Here is a 20,186-nt window from a genome sequence, read left to right on the forward strand (position 1 = left end):
TAACACGTTGCTATAGGAGTTTTTAATTGGGAAATCAGTTGCTCGGCATATAGTGTCCATATGTATTGTTCCATTCCTGTTTCTAAGTTACTTTAGAACTATGGCTTTAGGGGCGCCTGGGTGGCTCAGTGGGTTAAAGCCTCTGCCCTTTGGCTCAGGTCATGATCTCAGGGTCCTGGGATCGAGCCCCACATCGGGCTCTCTGCTCAGCGGGGAGTCTGTTCCTCCTCTCTCTCTCTGCCTGCCTCTCTGCCTACTTGTGATCTCTGTCTGTCAAATAAATAAATAAAATCTTTAAAAAAAAAAAGAACTATGGCTTTAAGCTGGAGGCAATGCAATATATTTAAATGGAAGTATTATATTTGGTTGTAGATGAACCGGCCATATACACCACTAAAGAAGTTTAGCCAAAAGCCCATCTGTGTTTACTAGAAGTTTGAAATGTAAAGGAGCTCTGCATGGCATTGACCTTCATCACAGATTCTTGTCCTCTGCCCCAACCCCATTAGCTTCTCGCTTTTTCACTCATTGCTATTTGTAAACAACCCACACGCTTTGGGAAATGTGCTAACATTCTTTCCATTTAAATATTAATTCAAATTTTAATTTTTTGTTTTGAATACATAGCACATTCACATTGTTGAGCATTTTTAAAAAGATTTTATTTGAGAGAGTGAGCAAGCAGGGGTGGGGAGAAGCAAACGCCCCCCCACCCCCCACCCCACACTGATCGGGGAGCCCAACGTTGTGCTCCATACCAGAACCTTGGGATTGTGACCTGAGCCGAAGGCAGATGCTTAACCAGCTGAGCCACCCAGGTGCCCTGCACATCGTGGAACATTTGAAAGGTTTCACAAGGAAGAGCTTCACTGACTCCTCATTCCCCTTTCCAGAGGCAACCAGGGGTACTAGTTTCTCATGTATTGTCTAGAAATATTTTAAGTGTGTGTATCTGTATATGTATATATGTATGTATATATATAATGTGTGTGTGTACAAATGTATGGATATATGTGTACATAGTGTGTGCACATACACACACACACTGTATACATATGTACACATATACACACATACGTATGTATACATACACATAAGCATGTCTATTTTTTCTTCCTCACTTGGCTTTTTAAAAAAACAACATGATCAAGATATCTTGAAGATTAAGCCCTAGTATAAAAAGTGTTCCCGCATTCTTTTTCACAGATACCTATTATTCTGTTCCCTTTTTCATAGACAATCAGGTTATTTCCACTTGTGCTATTACAGTGTTGACAGCAGGTTACCTTGTACATGCAGTACTGCACATGCGGACCGGCGTATCCAGAGGCTACGTTCCGGAGGCAGACTGGCTGAATCAAAGGGAATGAGCACTGGTAATTTCATTAGCTACTGTTATGTACTTCTCAGTAGAGAATTTACCAGTTTTCACTCCTGCAGGCGGTGTGTGAGTACCTTACTTCCTCAAACCCTTGTCAACTCAGTATGTTGTCAAACATTCTGAGCTTTTCCAAAGTAAACGAAAAAAAGAGAGCCTAAGTGATTTTAATTAGTATTTCTTTTACTGTGAGTGAGATTGGCCTCCTCTCCCCATGTGCCATCTTGCTGGGCTTCGTTGCAGTAGGGCCATTGTTATCAGTGCAGTGCAGGCTGAGCCTGGCAGTATGGGGGGGGAGCATCATATCCACAGGGGAGAGCCAGAGAGTTCTTTTTTCATCAGTGTTCTTGAGAGGTTCAAGCCGGCTCACTCCCCTGCAAGCTATTTTGCCTGTAAACTCTCTGGCCCATACTGGAAAAATTCAATGAAAACAAAACAAATGTAATTCAGAAGTATAACCACATCCAGAACAAACCATTTATGTTGTTTTTTAAAAATTTTAGTTTTGGGACGCCTGGGTGGCTCAGTCGGTTAAGCCGCTGCCTTCGACTCAGGTCACAATCTCAGGGTTCTGGGATCGAGTCCCGCATCGGGCTCCTTGCTCAGTGGAGAGCCTGCTTCTCTCTCTGCCTCTGCCTGACACTCTGCCTCCTCCCCTGCTTGTGCTCTCTCTCTCTCTCTGATAAATAAACAAATAAAAAAATCTTTAAAAATTTTAGTTTTAAATTTAATAAAGTAATTTACTTTTGTACTTGAAACAAAATTTAGGATGCAAATAACATAATGTTTAATTTTGGAAGGCGCTGTCCCACACTCCCAAGGGTGCAGGCTCTGACTAGTTGCCTCTCAAGGTTCCAGCCACCTCCTGTCCCCAACACCTCGCCCCTGGCCCCACCCCGCTTCTTCCGCCTTCCCCTGCTTTCTGCAGTTTCTCTGTGTGAGAGAAGGTTTGAGCACAGAGCAAAATCTTCTCACTGGGAGCGTAGGCCTGGCACAGCCTCGCCGCTCATTAGCAGCCTGACCCATTACTCATCTAAACCGCTTCGGACCATACCAGCCCCATCTGCTTTCACCTGGACAGGGACCTTCCAGTCCTAGCAGCACACACTTGCTTTGGGTTTTTGCAGGTTCAGACCTATCTTGGTGGTTGGTGGCAGTGCCATCCAGTCCTTTAGGAAATCCTGTCAGTGCTACTTTCCAAGTGTATTTAAAATCCAGCCCCTTCTCTTTGCCTCCATCCGGGCCATCTCAATCCCTACTGCTGTCCTCTTCTGCCCGGATTGCTGGCATAACCCCATGACAGGTTTCCTCCTCCTCCACTTGCTCGTCCTGCTGGCTGTTCTCAGTGCCGCCAGCAGAGGCACCCGCAGCACGCACGCTGGACCCCGTCAGCCCTGTCTGTTCCAAGCACTCCCCAGGGCTCTAGGTCGTCACAGGGCCCTGCGCAGTGGGCCTCACCACCTCTCCGACCCTCTCCTCCTGCTTTCTTGACTGCTCCCACCCTGCTTAACTGGCCTCCTTACTGTCCTTTAACCAGCTGGGCACATTCCCACTTCAAGGTCCGTGTGCCAGCTTGTGCCTCTGCCTAGAACGCTCTCCCCCACATCCAGATGGCTCACTTTCTCACCTCCAGGTCTCTGCTCCAATGTCACATTCTCAGTGAGGCCAGTCCAAACACCCAGTTTAACATTGCGACCCCATCCCCTCCCCACCCAGTGTGGACTCCTCCCCTTCCCTGCTTTATTTTTCTCCATTGCACTTATTACTCTTTTTTTTTTTTTTTAAGATTTTATTTATTTATTTGACAGACAGAGATCACAAGTAGGGCAGAGAGGCAGGCAGAGAGAGAGAGGGAAGCAGGTTCCCCACTGAGCAGAGAGCCCCATGCGGGGCTCTATCCCAGGACCCTGGGATCATGACCTGAGCTGAAGGCAGAGGCTTTAACCCACTGAGCCACCCAGGCGCCCCTGCACTTGTGACTCTTTAACGCACAATTTTATTTATTTATTTGGTTTATCGTCTTCCCTCTTCCCCTAGAATGTGAACTCTGGGGAGGCAGAAATTTATATATATATGTATATATGTGTGTGTGTGTATATATATATATATATATGTTTTAATCTCACCCATATTATAATGTATAGAACAGTGCCTGACACAGGGTAGGTGCTTAGTAAACAGTTGTTAAAAGGATTTACTATCCCCTCTTTTCTGTTAAATGAATTAGCTATCTTTTTTTTCCTCACCAGACTTGTTCCTCAGAGTCTGTCAAACCTGAATGGAATCAAACAAGTGTATTTTGGTACTGGTGATGCGAATTAAAGCCAGGAGCACTGCTCCATATTTTTCTGAGGAAGCTCACAGTATAAATACTCTGGCATCATTTGGGTAACAACTTTTATGGAAGGATTAAGTATGACACAAGAAATGCCACTAAAGAAAGATAAATATATGCAGACTACGTCTGGAGGATTCGATGTAGATTCAGGGGCCGCTCCTGAGAAGGCTGTAAACAAACAAGAGCGTGTTCAGACAAAAGCAGTGGCTGGTGCAGACTTTCCAACCTGTGACACAAAGGGCAGGAACAGGGATGGTCGGCTTGGGGGTAAAGCCTTCTAGGGAACGGGATTCCTTGTGTCAGATGTTGCAAAGGTATCACATGCAAGATGAACAGGTCTAGTAATCGTTTCCGTATTCCCCCCTGCCCCATCCAAAGCACATCTAGCTTTTGTGGAACCTGAACATTAGGAAGGAGGACTTAGACTATAGGTATAAAGAATATATAAATATAAAGACTAGAAGCATAAGTTTATAAAAAATATAGATAGAGGTCATTGAAGGTGCCCATGCCAGGGAGGGTCCTGAAAGCTTCCACTTCCTCAGTTTCGTGGTAAACCCACCCCATTCACACTGCATACGCCAGCAAAACCGAGCTCCTTGTGGCCCTCCACACATGCTGTGTTTTCTTTTCCCTCTCTGGCTCTGCAGAGTGTTCCCTGGGAACACTCGTTTCTCAACAGTAACCGCTCATCCTTGAACTTCTCATTCAGAGGCTGACTCTTCATGAGGCCTTAGCCAAGTCCTCCAGATAACTGAGATTGATGGTTCGGCTTTTCCTCTGCCCTCACTGAATCTTGTACCTGCTTCTACTGCTGCGCTTGGCTTATTGTTTGCTTTTGCTGGATTGCTTGTCAGGCTTCGCTTATACTGTGTATCAGTCAGGACAGGCTGGATTACACTGTAGTAACAAGCAACTCCGAAAACCGTAGTGGCTTCCAACAGCAAGGTTATTCCTGGCTCACACTCTGCTTACGTTGTGGGTCAGCATTTGTCTGAAGTCTGCAACATGTCCAGTTGAGGGCCAAAGAGTAAACAGTGAAGCAAAGCATGTCCTTTCTCGTCAAGCTGTCCTCTAGAGATGGCCCACTTGTCTGCGTGTCATTGGTTATGTCTGTCTTCAGGTGAGCAGGGAACTCCAGCACGTCCAGAAGGAGAGCAAGCCCCAGGATACTGGTATAGAGCCTCAAGGTCACAGCAAACAATTCTCTTCTTGAGGGCAGGGATCACGTCTTTCTAAAAATCTTTGTATACCCAGTATCTAGCACATGGTACTTAGTACACAGTAAGTCCTCAACTATTTTTGAGTGAAAAATTTAGAGAGCGAAATCTACAAGTAGGATGTCTCTCTCTGCTTACTACAAGGATCCATTCCCACATCATTTCAACCTCAGTAGAGGCTGACCCTCCTGTCAACTGGAAGTATTCAAACATAGAGATATTTTCGAGATGATTCAGGCAAAGATGAGAGGTTGAAATATGTGGTCTCTAAAAATCCCTCTAATTCTGATTACTCTGTATTTATATTATGATCATCTTTCTGAGTTTGAGAAGGAATAAATTAGTATTCACCAAAGAGGTGATAACATCTTACTGGAGCAGGCTATTTCTGTTGGTGACTTGACAGAAACAATTGTTCGAGGGGGAAAAAACAAGTAGAGAGCTCTGGCTGCAAGCCCTCAGCTGAAGGGTGATTACTAAATGCAGAAAGTATTATGACCCTTACATATCCAGAGAGTAAAACGAGGCCAGCTCTGGGCTTGGCGTGGCTTTGACACTTGAGGATTCTGGCTTAGAAACAGGCTGGAATTCTTTGTAACTCCTTTCTTTGTTTCAGCAAAACCTGGTAATTGTAGCCAGCAGATCTGCTGGCCTGCCAAGGTCCTGCCCACACACATTCCTGAGGATGGACGGTTTCCTTGTGCTCTTTTTGTTATAGATTCTTGATGACTGACTTGGTCTAATCACTTGGCTCTGCTGTAACAGAACTCTTTACTCAGGTATGAATAAATACCTGAGTATCCTCTCTTCTGACAGTAGAGATTGTCACACATAGTAAAGATCACAGTAGCCTTCACAATGTCAAGTCATTCTAATTTAAAACAATAATAACATTGGAATAAATCAGCTCATAAAACCTTTGAACCCTCTGTAAGAAGGCTCATATTAGGGGCGCCTGGGTGGCTCAGTGGGTTAAAGCCTCTGCCTTCGGCTCAGGTCATGATCTCAGGGTCCTTGGATCCAGCCTTGCATCGGGCTCTCTGCTCAGCAGGGAGCCTGCTGCCCCACCACCGCCTTCTGCCTGTCTCTCTGCCTACTTGTGATCTGTCAAATAAACAAAAGAATCTTAAAAAAAAAAGAAGTCTCAAATTAATATAATTAATAATGTAAAACTAATTATAGGTAGTGGGTTTATTATTCAGCTGGTATTCAGAATGAATGTGGCCTAAAAAACAGTGTAGGATCTAGCGTCAGGACATCGGGCTCATCCATAAACCTGCTGTGTGATGTTGGTCACGTCACCTCCCGTCTTTGCTCACTGCTCCTCGGTGCTAAGATGGGGAAGGGGTGATAATAACCAATTCAGAAGGCTGTGGGGATGGATCAAAAGAAACGAAAGCACCTGGCGGGCTATGAAGCACTTTGAGTGATAAAATTATAGTAAATCCGGTTTCCTAGTTGGTCTTGGAAATTTCTCAGCCTTTCTTTCTGGCATAGTCATGGCGCCATCGGGGCAAGTTAGTCCTCTTGTGTGTGGTATTATCTTCTCCTGCAGAAGTCTCTTGAGATTGAACCCACTGATTAAATTCGGCACTTCTGGCAGTGGTTCCCAGTGCCAGCCGCCGGTCCCCATGACTGGGATCGCTTGAGTCGTGCCAAACAGTGATTCGGACAGGTGTTCCCACACTCCATTGCTCCCAGCCCCGGCTGCATTCCTATGAGAGCCTGCTGGGTGTTCTGTTTTGTTTGCACATCTGGCCCGGAACCACTTTTTGACACTTCCGGTGCATTGGGTCAAGGGGTGCTGGAGCTGGGAGGGCAGTGGTTCACAGATGTTTTTCAGCTACCAAGTGTAACTTCACACAAGTGTGTGATATTTAGGATGCTTGTAAGTAGGGCATTTTTTTTTAAAGATTTTATTTATTTATTTGACAGAGAGAGATCACAAGTAGATGGAGAGGCAGGCAGAGAGAGAGAGAGAGGGAAGCAGGCTCCCTGCTGAGCAGAGAGCCCGATGCGGGACTCGATCCCAGGACCCCGAGATCATGACCTGAGCCGAAGGCAGTGGCTTAACCCACTGAGCCACCCAGGCGCCCCTAAGTAGGGCATTTTTAAGTGTCAAAAGTCTGCATTTCAAGGACTCTGCCTCCGTTTGTGCCTTTATGGATTTCAGGGTGTCAGTGGTTCTACAAAGTGGTCAAGTCTGTTGATGGATTGAAACTAATATTTGAAAACAGTGAATGGTCACATCCCCTCCACCTCCCCGGCACAGATAAACCCATGGCGATTGTCGTTTGTTGTTCCAGTTGAATGACTTCCACAAGGCCAGGTTGCCAAGCAAATGATAAGCTAGGGCTACCAGGTGGGGGCTCCGTTTGGAAAAAGCCTGGGCACCCGTCCTGCGCGCACAAGGTGGTTCACGTCACAGTGAAACTCCCAGCTCTAAATGAGAGCAGCTCACAGCCACTGCCTTGGCAGGGAGTCCTGCTCACGGGCACTGTTACTTTTATTGTATTTTAATTCTTATTGATACTCTTTAATTCCTACTGATAATCTTTAGTTATTGATAATCAACACACGATTATAACAAATTCAAATGATATAGAAAGCCTAAATTTAAAAAAAAATTTAAAAAGATTCCTTCCTAATAAAGTCACTCATGATTTAATGGATCAGTATTTATTCTTTGTTCTTTTATTTATTGTTTATTTGAGAGAGAATGCACACCTGAGGGGGTGGGCAGAGGAGAGGAAGAGTGAGAATCCTAAGCAGGTTCCGCGCTCAGCACAGAGCCCGATGTGGGGCTCAATCTCTTGACCCCGAGATCACAACCCCAGCCGAAACCGAGATGGTCACTTAACTGAGTGAGCCATCCAGGCGTCCCTGTTCTTCATTCTTGTAAATGCCGTTTCTATTCAAGGAAATTAGGTCTACACAGATTATTCTTTATACAATGAAATATATTTTATTACGCATGACACTACATGGTTTATTAAATAAGTCTTGGAAAGGCACCTGAGTGGCATAGTTGCTTAAGTGTCTGCCTTTGGCTGAGGTCATGATCCCAGGGTCATGGGATTGAGACTCCCACCCCGCACTCTCCTCCCCACCCCCCACCCTGTCAGGCTCCCCACTTAGTGGGAAGTCCCTTTCTCCCTCTCCCTCTGTCCCTCTCCCAGCTGTCTCTCTCAAATAAATCAAATAAGTAAAATCTTTAAAAAAAAGTCTTAGAAATGTATTTACATCAGTACCCATAGGTCTTGATCCTTTTGAATGGCTGCAGTTCATTTCCTTAGCGCTAGTTGCATTGTCTTATCACGACCCAACTACCCAACTAACGGATGTTGTTCGTGCTGTGAACTGATGGAGTGAATGACCTGACTGGTATCTTTGCAGTCATGTGCCTCTTTTTTTGTACTTCATCAGATAATGTGGGTTCTTCAAAGGGAAATGGCTAGATGAAAGGAGAGCCCTTTTCATCTGTTGCTAAATTGACTTCCATAAGGGCACCTGGGTGGCTCCGTCTATTAAGTGTCTGCCTTCGGCTCAGGTCATGATCCAGCCGAAACCGAGCCCGGCATCGGGCTCCCTGCTCGGTGGGGGGCCTGCGTCCTCCTCTTGCTCTGCTGCTTCCCCTGCTTGTGCTGTCTCACTCTCTCTGTCAAATAAGTAAATAAACTCTTTAAAAAAATAATAATAAATAAGTTGCCCTCCATAAAAATTTCACCAATTTATACTCTCACCAGTGGTGCACGAATATGGCAAGGTCTGTTTTTCTGATTTTTGCCAATCTGTGAGGAAGGGAGAAGAGCCTCATGTTTTAAAAAAAGATTCATTTATTTAGAGAGAGAGTGAGCGAGCAAACGTGTGGGCAGGGGGAGGGGTAGAGGGATGGGGAGAGAGAGAATCCCAAGCAGACTCTCTGCTGAGCCGACAAGGGGCTCCATCTCACAACCCTGGGATCATGACCTGAGCTGAAACAAGAGTCCAACGACTTGTGCGTAAGCCTTGTTAATGGTTTCCTTTAGTATTTGAAAATCTGTAGTATTTATGAAGTCAAATCAATCAACCTTTTCTTTTGCAGTTTCTAGGTTATCAGTCTTGCATAGGAAGAATTTTTCAGCAAAACTTAAGTTTTTTTACTATATTTTTTCTAATATATTTGCAATTTTGCTTGTTATATTTCTCTGTTAAATTCACCTGGAAATTATTGTTCTTTAAAACATGAGTTAGGCTTGAAGTTAGTTGTCATACTTATTAATTTGTCTTTCTTTTCCAAGTCTTTAAAAATAGCACTGCTTTCATACTCTGAGAATCCCACATATGCAAAGTGCAGCTAGATGAGCCATCCATCCATTTAGTTTCTCATGCTGATAACACATTATTTTAATTACTCAAGCTTTAACATATGTTTTCCTGTCAGGTAAAGCACGTTCTTCTAAATAGCTGTTTTAGAACTTGTAAGCTGCTTTTTTCCCCTTCCAGAGGAATTTCAGATTTAGCTTGTCAAATTGCATTAAAAAATCCTCACACATTTTTAAATAAAATTTTAAATTTTATTGGCAATCCTCAAACATTTTTAAAAGTTTTTTTTTTAAGATTTTATTTATTTATTTGACAGACAGAGATCACAAGTAGGCACAGAGGCAGGCAGAGAGAGGAGGAAGAGAAGCAGGCCTCCTACTGAGCAGAGAGCCCAATGCAGGGCTCAATCCCAGGACCCTGGGATCATGACGTGAGCCGAAAGCAGAGGCTTTAACCCACTGAGCCACCCAGGCGCCCCAAACATTTTTAAAAAATTTTTCAAACATATAGAAAAACTGAAATAATTTTTAGTGAACATCCATTTACTCACCACCTAGATTTTACCGTTAACTTTTTACAATGCTTGCTTTACCTGGTAGCATTTTGATTGTGATTGTGATTGTAATTGTACTGAGTTTAGAGATTAACCTAGAGAGGACTGATAGCTACATAATTCTTAATCTTTGCCTCTAGGAATATGCTGTTCTTCTCCCTTTATTTAGCTCTTCTTTTTTTGTTCTTACTGAAGTTTTGTAGTTATTAACATATAGATTTTGCACATCTTACAAAGGTTTATTCTAAGATCTTTTCCACATATGGTCGCTAACGTGAGTGGGCTCTTCTCCCCACCCCCACCCCCCATTTCCTTCCCTAATTGATTATTTTCGGCATATGGAAAACTTTGTGATAACTGTGTTACAGATGTGTCTTATCATATTACTCCATCCTTTACTAGTTCCAATGGTTTTTCAGATTTTCTCGCCAGATAGTCTCCTCATATGCAAATAAAACCAATTTGTCTTCTCTCTCTCTTTTGTTTTACTGCGTGTCCCTCACATTTTAAAAAATCATATTTTACTGTTTAGGATCCCATTACAATATTAAGTAATGATAGTGGGAATTCTTATCTTGTTCCTGACTTGAATATTTCATTATTAGGTATAATGGTTTGGGGATTTCTGGTAGAAATTCTTTATGTGGGAACATTTCCTTCTTTTTTTCCCTCATTTCCTTTATTGGCTAAATCTTTTCAAGAAGGCAAGTTTAGACTGCAACGACACTTTAGACCAGTTGGACCTGAGAGGTATACACAGAACACTCAATAGCAACAGAATATGCACCTTCTTCTCAAGAGTACCTGGGAGATTCTCTGGGATAGATCACATAGTAGGACACAAAACAAAGCCTTAGCAAATTCAAGAGGATTTGAGATTTTACCAAGTGTCTTTTCCAAACACAATGAGATGAAGCAAGAAATCAATAGCAGAAACTGGGAAATCCACAAATAGTTGGAAATGAAACAATACACTCTTGAATGACCAATGGATCAAAGAAGAAATCACAAGGGAAATTAGAAAATATCTTGAAATAAATGGAAAAAAAAAATCCCCAAGCTTATGGATGCAGCAAAGGCAGTATTAAGAGAGTCATTTACAGTCATAAATGCCTACATTAAAAAAAAGGAAGATCTCAAATTGACAACCTAACAATACACCTCAAGGAACTAGAAAAAGAAGAACAAACTAAACCCAAAGTTAGCAGGAAGAGAGTAACAAAGATTAAAGCAAAAATAAAATACAGAATAGAAACACAATAGAAAAAGTTCAAGAGTTCGTTTTTTTAAAAGATCAACAAAATTCACACACCCTTAAAAAAATCGGCACACTCTTAGCCAGACTAAGAAAAAAAGTGACGAGACCCAATAGCAAAAATCAGAAATAAAGAGAAGAGAGTACAACTGATGCCACAAAAATAAAAAGGACCATAGGAGACCATTATGAACAATCATATGCCAACACATTCTATAGGCTAGAAGAAATGGATACATTCCAGGAAACAATACGACCTATCAAGATTAAATCATGAAGAAATTAAAAATCTGGTCAGACTTATAACTAGTAAGGAGATTGAATCAGTAATCAAAAAACTCCCAACTTGGGACACCTGGGTGGCTCAGTGGGTTAGGGCCTCTGCCTTCGGCTCGGGTCATGATCTCGGGGTCCTGGGATTGAGGCCCGCATAGGGCTCTCTGCTCGGCAGGGGCCTGCTTCCTCCTCTCTCTCTGCCTGCTGCTCTGCCTGCTTGTGATCGCTCTCTGTCAAATAAATAAATAAAATCTTAAGAAAAAAAAAAACAAACCTCCCAACAAAGAAAAGCCCAGTATCAGACAGCTTCAATGGAGATTTCTATCAAAGATTTAAAAAATAATTAACACCAAACCTTCTCAAACTCTTCCGAAAATTGAAGAGGAGGGAACACTTCAAACTCATTTTATGAGGTCAGCATTACCCTGATCCTAACACCAAAAATACTACATGAAAGCTACCGATCATCTTCCTGATGACTATTGATATGAAAGTGCTGAACAAAATATTAGTAAATCAAATTCAATAGCACATTAAAAGGATTATGATGTACCATAACCAAGTGGGATTATTCCTGGAATGCAAGGATGGTTCTGCATATGAAAATTAGTGTAATACACCACATTAACAGATTGAGGGATCAGAACCATATGGTCATCTCAACTGATGCAGAAAAAGCACTTGATAAGATTAGACATCCTTTTGGGGCGCCTGGGTGGCTCACTCGGTTAAGTATCTGCCTTTGACTCAGGTCATGATCCCAGGGTCCTGGGACTGAGTCTTGCTCAGTGGGGAGCCTGCTTCTCCTCCTCTCTCTGCCATTCCCCCTGCTTGTGCTCTCTGGCTCTCTCTCTTTGTCAAATAAATAAATAAAATCTTTTTAAAAAAAGATTAGACATAAATTTCATGATAACACTCAACAAATTAGGAAGGTAATTACCTCAACAGAATAAAGGCTGTATATGAAAAGCCCACAGCTAACATGCTTAATGATAAAAAACTGAAAGCTTTTCCTTTAAGATGAGGATCAAGTCAAGGCTGCCTATCTCACCACTTCGATTTCAACATACTACTGGAAATCTTAGCAGAGCAATTAGTGAAAAAAATAAAAGTCATCCAAGGAAGAAGTCACATTATCTCTGTTCACAGATGACAGGATCATATATGTAGAAAACCATGTAAAGATTCCACAAAAATAAATGTCAGAACAAAAGAATTCAGCAAGTTGCAGGACATGAAATCAACATGCAAAATCAGTTGTCTTTCTGTATACTAACAGTGACAGATCCAAATAGGCAAACAGTCTCATTCACAACAGCATCAAAAGAACAGAATCAACTTAATTAAGGAGTCAAAAGACTTGTACACTAAAAACTATAAAACAGTGCCTGACAAGATTAAAGACACAATGAAAAGGAACACATCTCGTGTTTATGGATTAGAAGAATTAATATTGTTAAAATGCCCATACTACTCAAAGCCATCTATAGATTCAACGCAATTTCTGTTAAAAATCCTAATGGCTTTTTTTTTTTTCTCCCAGAAATAGGGGGAAAAAAATCCTAAAATTCATATGGAATCTCAAAAGACCCTAAATAGCCAGGACAATCTTGATAAAGGAAAGCAAAGCTAGAGGCCTAATGCTCCTGGTTTTAAAATATATTAGAAAGCTGCAGTGAGCAAAATGGTATGGTACTGGCATAAAGATGGCCATAGACCTATGCAACAGAATAGAGAGCCCAGAAGTAAACTCTTGCATATATGGACTAGTGATTCCCAACAAGTGTGCCAAGGCTACACAATGGAGAAAGAATAGTCCCTTCAACAAATGGTATAGGAAAAACTGGATCTCCATATGCAAAAGAATGAAGTTGGACCATTATGTCACACCACATTCAAAAATTAATTAAAAAAAATTAATTCAAAATAAAGACCTAAATGTACAAGCTGGAACTATAAAACTTCAGGAAAAAAACACAGGGGAAAAGCTTCATGGCATTAGTTTGGTGATGATTTCTTGGATATGACATGAAAAGCACAGGCAACAAAAGCAAAAGGCGAAGGGGACTACATCAAACTTAAAAACTTGTGTACCTCAAAGGAAACAATCAACAGAATGATAAAGTGACCTATGCAATAGGAGGAAAATTTGTAAGCCGTGTATCTGAGGAGGAGTAGTATCTAGAATATCTAAAGAAGTCCTACAACACAATTGAAAAATTGTGGTTTTGATTATATTTTGATTGTGATTTTGATTGTGATCACTGATTGAAAAATGAACAAAGAACTTGAATAGATATTTCTTCAAAGAAGCTGTACAAATGGCCAAGTATTTGAAAAGATGCTCAGCATCACTGATCCTTAGGGAGATGCAGATCAAACCGTGAGACACCACCTCATACCCGTTAAAATGGTCACCATCAAAAAACTCCCAAACAAACAGAAAATAACACATGTTGGTCAAGGTGTGGAGAAATTCATTGCAGTGAGAATGTAAAATGGTGTAACTGCTATGGAAAGAATTATGAAGGATTCTTAGAAAATCAAAAACAGGATTACTGCATGTCCAGCAAACCTCCTTCAGGGTATGTATTCCAAAGTAACAAATTTATGGGCTTGAAGAGGTATTTGTATAACCATGTTCACAGCAGTGTTACTCACAACAGGCAAAACATGGAAGCAGCCTAAATAATCTTCAACAGATGAACGGATAAAGAAAATGTGGTATACATGTACGATGGAATGTTATTCAGCCTTAAAAAGGAAGGAAATCCTGTCAATTAGTATAACATGGATGAACTGGGAGGACATTACGCCAAGTGAAATAAGCCAGTCACACACAGATACTGCGTGCTTCTAAGTTGTTGGACTCACAGAAACAGAAAGTAGAATGGTGGTTGCCAGGAGTTAGGGAGAGCAAAAAGGGGGCCCGTTGTTGTTCTGTGGTTGTACAGTTTCAGTTTTGCAGATGAATTTTTGAGATTGGTTGCACAAGAAAGTGCATAAAGTTAACTCTACTGTATTTTACACTTAAAAGTAGTTGAGATGGTAAATTTTACATTACATGGTTTCACCACAAGAAAAAATTGAGGGTATCGTTTTATTAAATGCTGTTTTAGCTTTTCTCCTTTATTAATGAAGATCTTTTTTCTTTTTTTTTTTTTTCAGAAGTTTCCTAATATTGGGGCACCTGGGTGGCTTAGTTGGTTAAGTGTCTGCCTTTCGCTTGGGTCATGATCTTAGGGTCCTGCAATCGAGCCCCACATCGGGCTCCCTGCTCGGCCCAGAGCCTGCTTCTCCCTCTCCCCGCCCCATCCTACTTGTGTGTGTGTGCTCTCTTTCTGTCAAATAAATAATTAAATCTTTTTAAATAGTTAAAAAAAAAGGGGGAGAGAGAAATTTCCTAATATTTAAGATACTCTTGCAATCTCGCTATAAACCACAACTTCATCTGTGACAGATGAGCCATTTTCCTTAATATAGAGAGGACTCCCTACAGTGCTAAACAAAATAAGAGAAAGACATGCCATATGATTTCACTCATATGTGGAATGTAAGGTACAAAACAAAGGGGGAAAAAAAGGCAAACCAAAAAAACGGACTCTTAACCTATAGAGAACAAAGTGATGGCTACCAGAGGGGAGGTAGGTGGGGGAAAATGATGGGGAGCGCGCTTGTGACGAGCTCTGAGTCCCATATGGAATTGTTGAATCATTGTATTGTAACCTGAAACTAATATTAAGGGCACTGTATGCTAACCATAGTGGAACTAAAAAAATAGACGGTGGACTTGCAAAACCCCATAGAAAAGTAGACAAAAAAATAATTTTATTACAAAATGTCAGTGATAAGTGAAAAGATTTTCAACCATGTCTATAAAGAAATGCAAGTTAGAACCATAGGGACCAGTTCTTTATGTACCAAATTAGCAAAGACTAGAAATAGTAATAATACGCAGTGGCAGTGAGGGCACTCTTGTTCTATGGTGGTGAGAGTGAAAATCATCATCTGTTTGGAGGGAGAGAGAGAGAGAGAGAGCGCGCGAGAGCGCGCGAGCTCGCACACAAGCAGGGGGAGCAGCAGAGGGAGAGGGAGAAGCATGTGGGGCTCCATCGCAGGACCCTGAGATCATGACCCAAGTGAAAGGCAAATGCTTAACTGACAAGCCTCCCAGGAACCCCAGGGAAATTTGTATTTTCCTAACAACATTTTACTAGTCAGAAATTCTTGTTTTGTCTTGCTTTTGTTTAAGTGGGCTCCATGGAAGCCCAATGCGGGGCCTGGACTTGTGTGACACTATTAAGACCTGAGCTGAGATCAAGTGTTGGATGCTTTACCAACTGAACCACCCAGGCACCCCCTGGTCACAAATTCTTGTAAGAAATTCAGAATTTTAGAAATTCTCAAAGGCACAAAAAGATATGCAGGGAAAGTTTAGTGAGCCATTGCTTGTAATAGTTTAAAAACCAGAGAAATGCAAATGTCTATTAACAGCTAGATTGGTGAAGTAAATTAGGACACACCCATAAATTAGAACATTGTTTAAAAGAGTGAGATATACTGTAGACTCTAACACTCTTCCCGTTGTCGTGGGAGGAAAATCAGCAGAATGAAGGGTAAAAATACAACTCTATTTTTCGTGTCTTAAAAAAGTGGTTATACTCTCTCCTAATGGTGACTTGAGCCCTACCACTCCGAGAATCAGCAGAACCTATAGGATCTTATTTGGAATTGACATTCTCTATTGTAATTTTGTTCCTGTTTATTTTTAAATTTTCTTTTTGTTTCACTGGAAAGATGATGCTCAGTTTAAACATTAAAAGTGTACAACGTGCTTTGTTACAATAAAACTAAATGTGTACACATACACATACACAAAAGTGGTTCTAGTAATCTGTGCCTAGAAATTATTTGAAGTAATGGACACTAGCTCTCTTTGGGGTGAGTAGGACAGAATTTCACTTTTCTTCATTGTTTCTGAGAGAGAAAGAAATTTCTACAGGAAGAGCATAATTTGAAAGAGAAAGTAAAAAGGATAAATTTCAATGTAAATTTATATTGCTAACATTTTTTTTTAAAGGGAATGCTACCTGTAAGTTTTTGTGTTGGAATGAGTGGAGATTTGCATATGGTTTATTATATCGCGTGACCAACTTCTAAATACGTTCCATGGCTTTTTAAAAGAATATGAAGTTGGAGGACTGTGAGAGCCACTATTAAAGTCGCAGGAGACAGCCCAGTCCTCAGTGTAGCCCAGGAAACCTTAGGGGCGCCCCACAGTCATGCACCATCAATAAACTATACTGTACCCCCAGAATAGGAAGTTGATTATCGTAGAATATTCAAATCTTCCTGTATCTGTCAAACTAGCCTCCGGTCGGAGTCACGTTCTCTGCCTCCATTGTTTCAAAACCACAGCAGCATGTCACAGTCTCTCACTGCGGTTAGGTTTCTGTGACTCTGTCAGCTGCTCCCATGATTCCTGTTCTTACTGATGAGTCGTGGGCTGTTCGGGAACACTGCAGCCGGACCTGGTGAGATCTGCTGAGACTCGCGTTTCTAAACATTTCAGTCATCCTGTCCAGCTTACTGTCCTCCCAGTTCCTTCCTCAGAATTAAAAAAAGAAAAAAAAGTTCTTATCTTTAAGAATTTGACTTATAAACTCATACTTTGTCAAGCCCCGCGTAAGTTAGTGAATTGATCGACTGTCTCTCAGTTCCCAAAGAACCTTTTTTTTTTAAGTTATATGCTTTTGTTCTCATTTCGTTAAAATTACTAGACAGGAATTTTTATGACAGAGTGTAGAAGAGATTGTATAAAGAATGCTGACGGACGCCTGGGTGGCTCAGTCGGTTAAGCGTCTGCCTTCAGCTGAGGTAATGATCCCAGAGTCCTGGGATCGAGCCCCACATCGGGCTCCATGCTCAGCAAGGGAGCCTGCTTCTCCCTCTGCCTGCTGCTCCCCCTGCTTGTGTGCTCGCTCTCTGACAAATAAATAGATAAAATCTTAAAAAAAAAACAAACCCGTTTAAAAAAAAATGATGAACATGCAGTTGTCATCCGGACCTTCTCCATAAATCTTCAGCAGCATAAAACCTTGCATGTATATCAGCCCCCGTCACTCAGGGCTTGATTTAGGAAACTGTGTTTCCACATGGTCATTAAGATCTCATTAGTCAGAGCTGATCCACGAATGTCTTCTGGATGAATGGTTTTCTGGATAATTGGGGCTTAACCCTTTAAGTACCTATTCTATTGGATACCCTTTTAAAAGTGTATGACAGGGGCGCCTGGGTGGCTCAGTGGGTTAAAGCCTCTGCCTTCAGCTCAGGTCATGATCCCTGGGTCCTAGGGTTGAGCCCCACATCGGGCTCTCTGCTCCGCAGGGAGCCTGCTTCTTCCTTTCTCTCTCTGCCTGCCTCTCTGCCTACTTGTGATCTCTGTCAAATAAATAAATAAAATCTTAAATAAAATAAAACTAAATTAAGGTGTATGACAAATAACGAAATGGGTAATGTTGTTATAAACAGTCCCATGGTAAGCATCCAGGTGGTAAGTAGATGGGTGTTCCCTGAAGAATTTTTTCAACTTTGTCGAATGTTTGGTGAAAATTTTCCTAATAAATATTGAGGGGGGGAGATCACTTTGGAAAGTCCTGTGGCCCTTATTCCAACAGCCTTGCGGTTACTCAGCTCAGCGGGTGGAGCAGCTGAGGCTGCAGGCCCCGGAGCCCGACCGCCTGGGTTCCTGTGCAGCAGCGGGGGTGGGGGCGGCCTAGCTGTGTGCCCTTCAGGCAAGCGCTCTGCTTCTCTGGGCCTTGCCCTTCTTGTCTGGAAAGTGGGAGTGATAATAGCGCCTGCTGCAGGGGTCGTGGTGGGAGTGACCTGAGCCCGTGTGTGTGCGGAGCCTCCTCCAGTGCTGAACGCCGCATGGTGGCGGAGTGGCCACTGTCCCCGCGACTGCTCCTTTCACTTGCCTTCCATATCAACCACTGACCTGCTCAGAGAATCACTGGGAATGCTGCTGTCCTTGATCATCGCTTTGAACAACAGTGTGAGGCTCCTTTGAGACTTGACTTTGAACGACGTGGGAATTATCCCCCAAATCAAGTCCCTCTTTGTGTTGCGCACTTTCTCAGCCTTCGCGAGTAAAATACCAGGAACGTGATTTAACGCTTCCTCTGTGAAGCCCAACCCCATCGCAGACTTCAGTGGTGGCACTGTGGCATCGGTGCGCTGTCCGCGGGGCCCTGTGCTCTCCTGCTCGTGAGTTCTGCACTCCCCTCCCCCAGCCCCCAAGAGCTCAGGTCTCTTCAGTCTGTGCTGGTGTTCCCATTAGCTGGCAGCTCCGCGCTCTCTTCCCTCTCTCCTCTGCACCCTCCTGTTCACGACCAGCCGTTCCCCTGTACCCAGAGCAGAAATAAATCCTACCAGGGTACGTCAGGCAGTAGCAGAAATAAATGATGTCCCCTGTGTAGGGACCTCAGAAGGGGGGAAGGAAGTCCCTCTTGTACAAAACAGCTTTAGCGCTCTGTCCTCCGCCCCTTTCGGATTTGACCTTTTAATGGTTTCCAGCGTATTCACAGGTTTTTTCGGTCATCACAACTCAGAGCATTTCATCACCCCAGAAGAAACCTCATACCATTAGCGGTGGCTCCCATTCTCGCCCTCCCTCAGCCCTTGGCAACCACTGGTCTGTTTTCCATCCCTGGGGATGGACCGCTCCCGGGCCTTTCCTACAAATGCAATGATATGACATGTGGCGTTTGGGGCCACCTACTTGCAGTTCTCATGTTTCCATCCGTGTTGCAGCACGCGATGGCACCTCAGTCCTCCGCCAGATAGATGTGCCCAGTTTGGTCTGTGCATCTGCCTGCCGGTGCACACTGAGGTGGTTTCTACCTCTTAGCCATTATTATGAAGTCATGCGTATCTGTGCACAGTGTTTGTGTGAATCTATTGTTACTTCTTCTGTGTGTATACATAGCGCTGGACTTACTGGGTCTTACGGCAGCTCTTCATTTCACTTCTCGAAGAACTGCCAAGCTGATTTACAGAGAGGCTCTGCCAATTCACGGGCATCTCACCGGCCACAGAGGAAGGCTCTCATTTCACCCCGGCCTCGCCTGTGCGTGTTGTTATCTGTCACCGTGATGAAAGCCATCCTAGGGGGTGTGGCCAGGCAGCAGGCAGGGAAAGGCCACAGAGGGAGGCCCGGCTCCTGTGGGCTGCCACACACCCCCCCTTGCCACTTCACACACAGCTGACTTTGGCCTCTGGGCCTGGCTTGGGAGAGGCAGAGGCGGTGTCTTGTTCTCATGTGTGGGAAGGCTATGAAAAGAAAAACCCTTGTTGGCCCAAACATTTAAACAAGAATTACACTAGATGTTTTGTTCTCGCTCTGACATGGTCAGAATTAATTTGGAGATCGAAAAAAGGATTATTTTATTGTTATTGTCATTGCTTGGTTTTTGAATCTGAGTTACTTAATACAAGAATATACAGAGGGAAATACAAAACAAAACATATGTCTTAAGTCTATTAAATGGTATTGGAACCTCCCCAGGTCATACTTCAGGGCCCTACTTTGTTGGTGTGTGGGGGCTCCACATTCAGGCTGCTGGGGAACTTCTCGAGAAAAGGTCCCTGTCATACAAGGCAAGCTGCAGGGTTCGTCTGGGTGTCTGGAAGTACACAGCCAGAGCCTAAGAGATCATGAGCGTTTTTTTCTTCCTCCTTAGGTTTAATAGGAAAAACTTGCTTTCTGCAAACAACTGAGAAAACTGCCCTTGGAAACTGTTTCTTTGGTCCACATGGAGCAGCTGGAACTTACACTGTGAGGCCCTTGACGGGACAGGCCA

General features: G+C 42.9%; 1 long non-coding RNA gene across 1 annotated transcript in view; it reads left to right on the plus strand.

Annotated features, from left to right (window-relative positions):
- LOC116855633 overlaps window positions 1-20,180 on the plus strand; it is a 96,140-nt gene extending 75,960 nt beyond the window's left edge. The window contains exon 3 of the long non-coding RNA XR_004380409.1: window positions 20,067-20,180. This is a non-coding gene — a long non-coding RNA (uncharacterized LOC116855633). The remainder of the gene's footprint in view (window positions 1-20,066) is intronic.
- Window positions 20,181-20,186: the final 6 nt, after the last annotated feature.

This window comes from Lontra canadensis, unplaced genomic scaffold, assembly GCF_010015895.1.
Source record: "Lontra canadensis isolate GAN:19392208 unplaced genomic scaffold, GSC_riverotter_1.0 scaffold105, whole genome shotgun sequence".
Taxonomy (NCBI): domain Eukaryota; kingdom Metazoa; phylum Chordata; class Mammalia; order Carnivora; family Mustelidae; genus Lontra; species Lontra canadensis.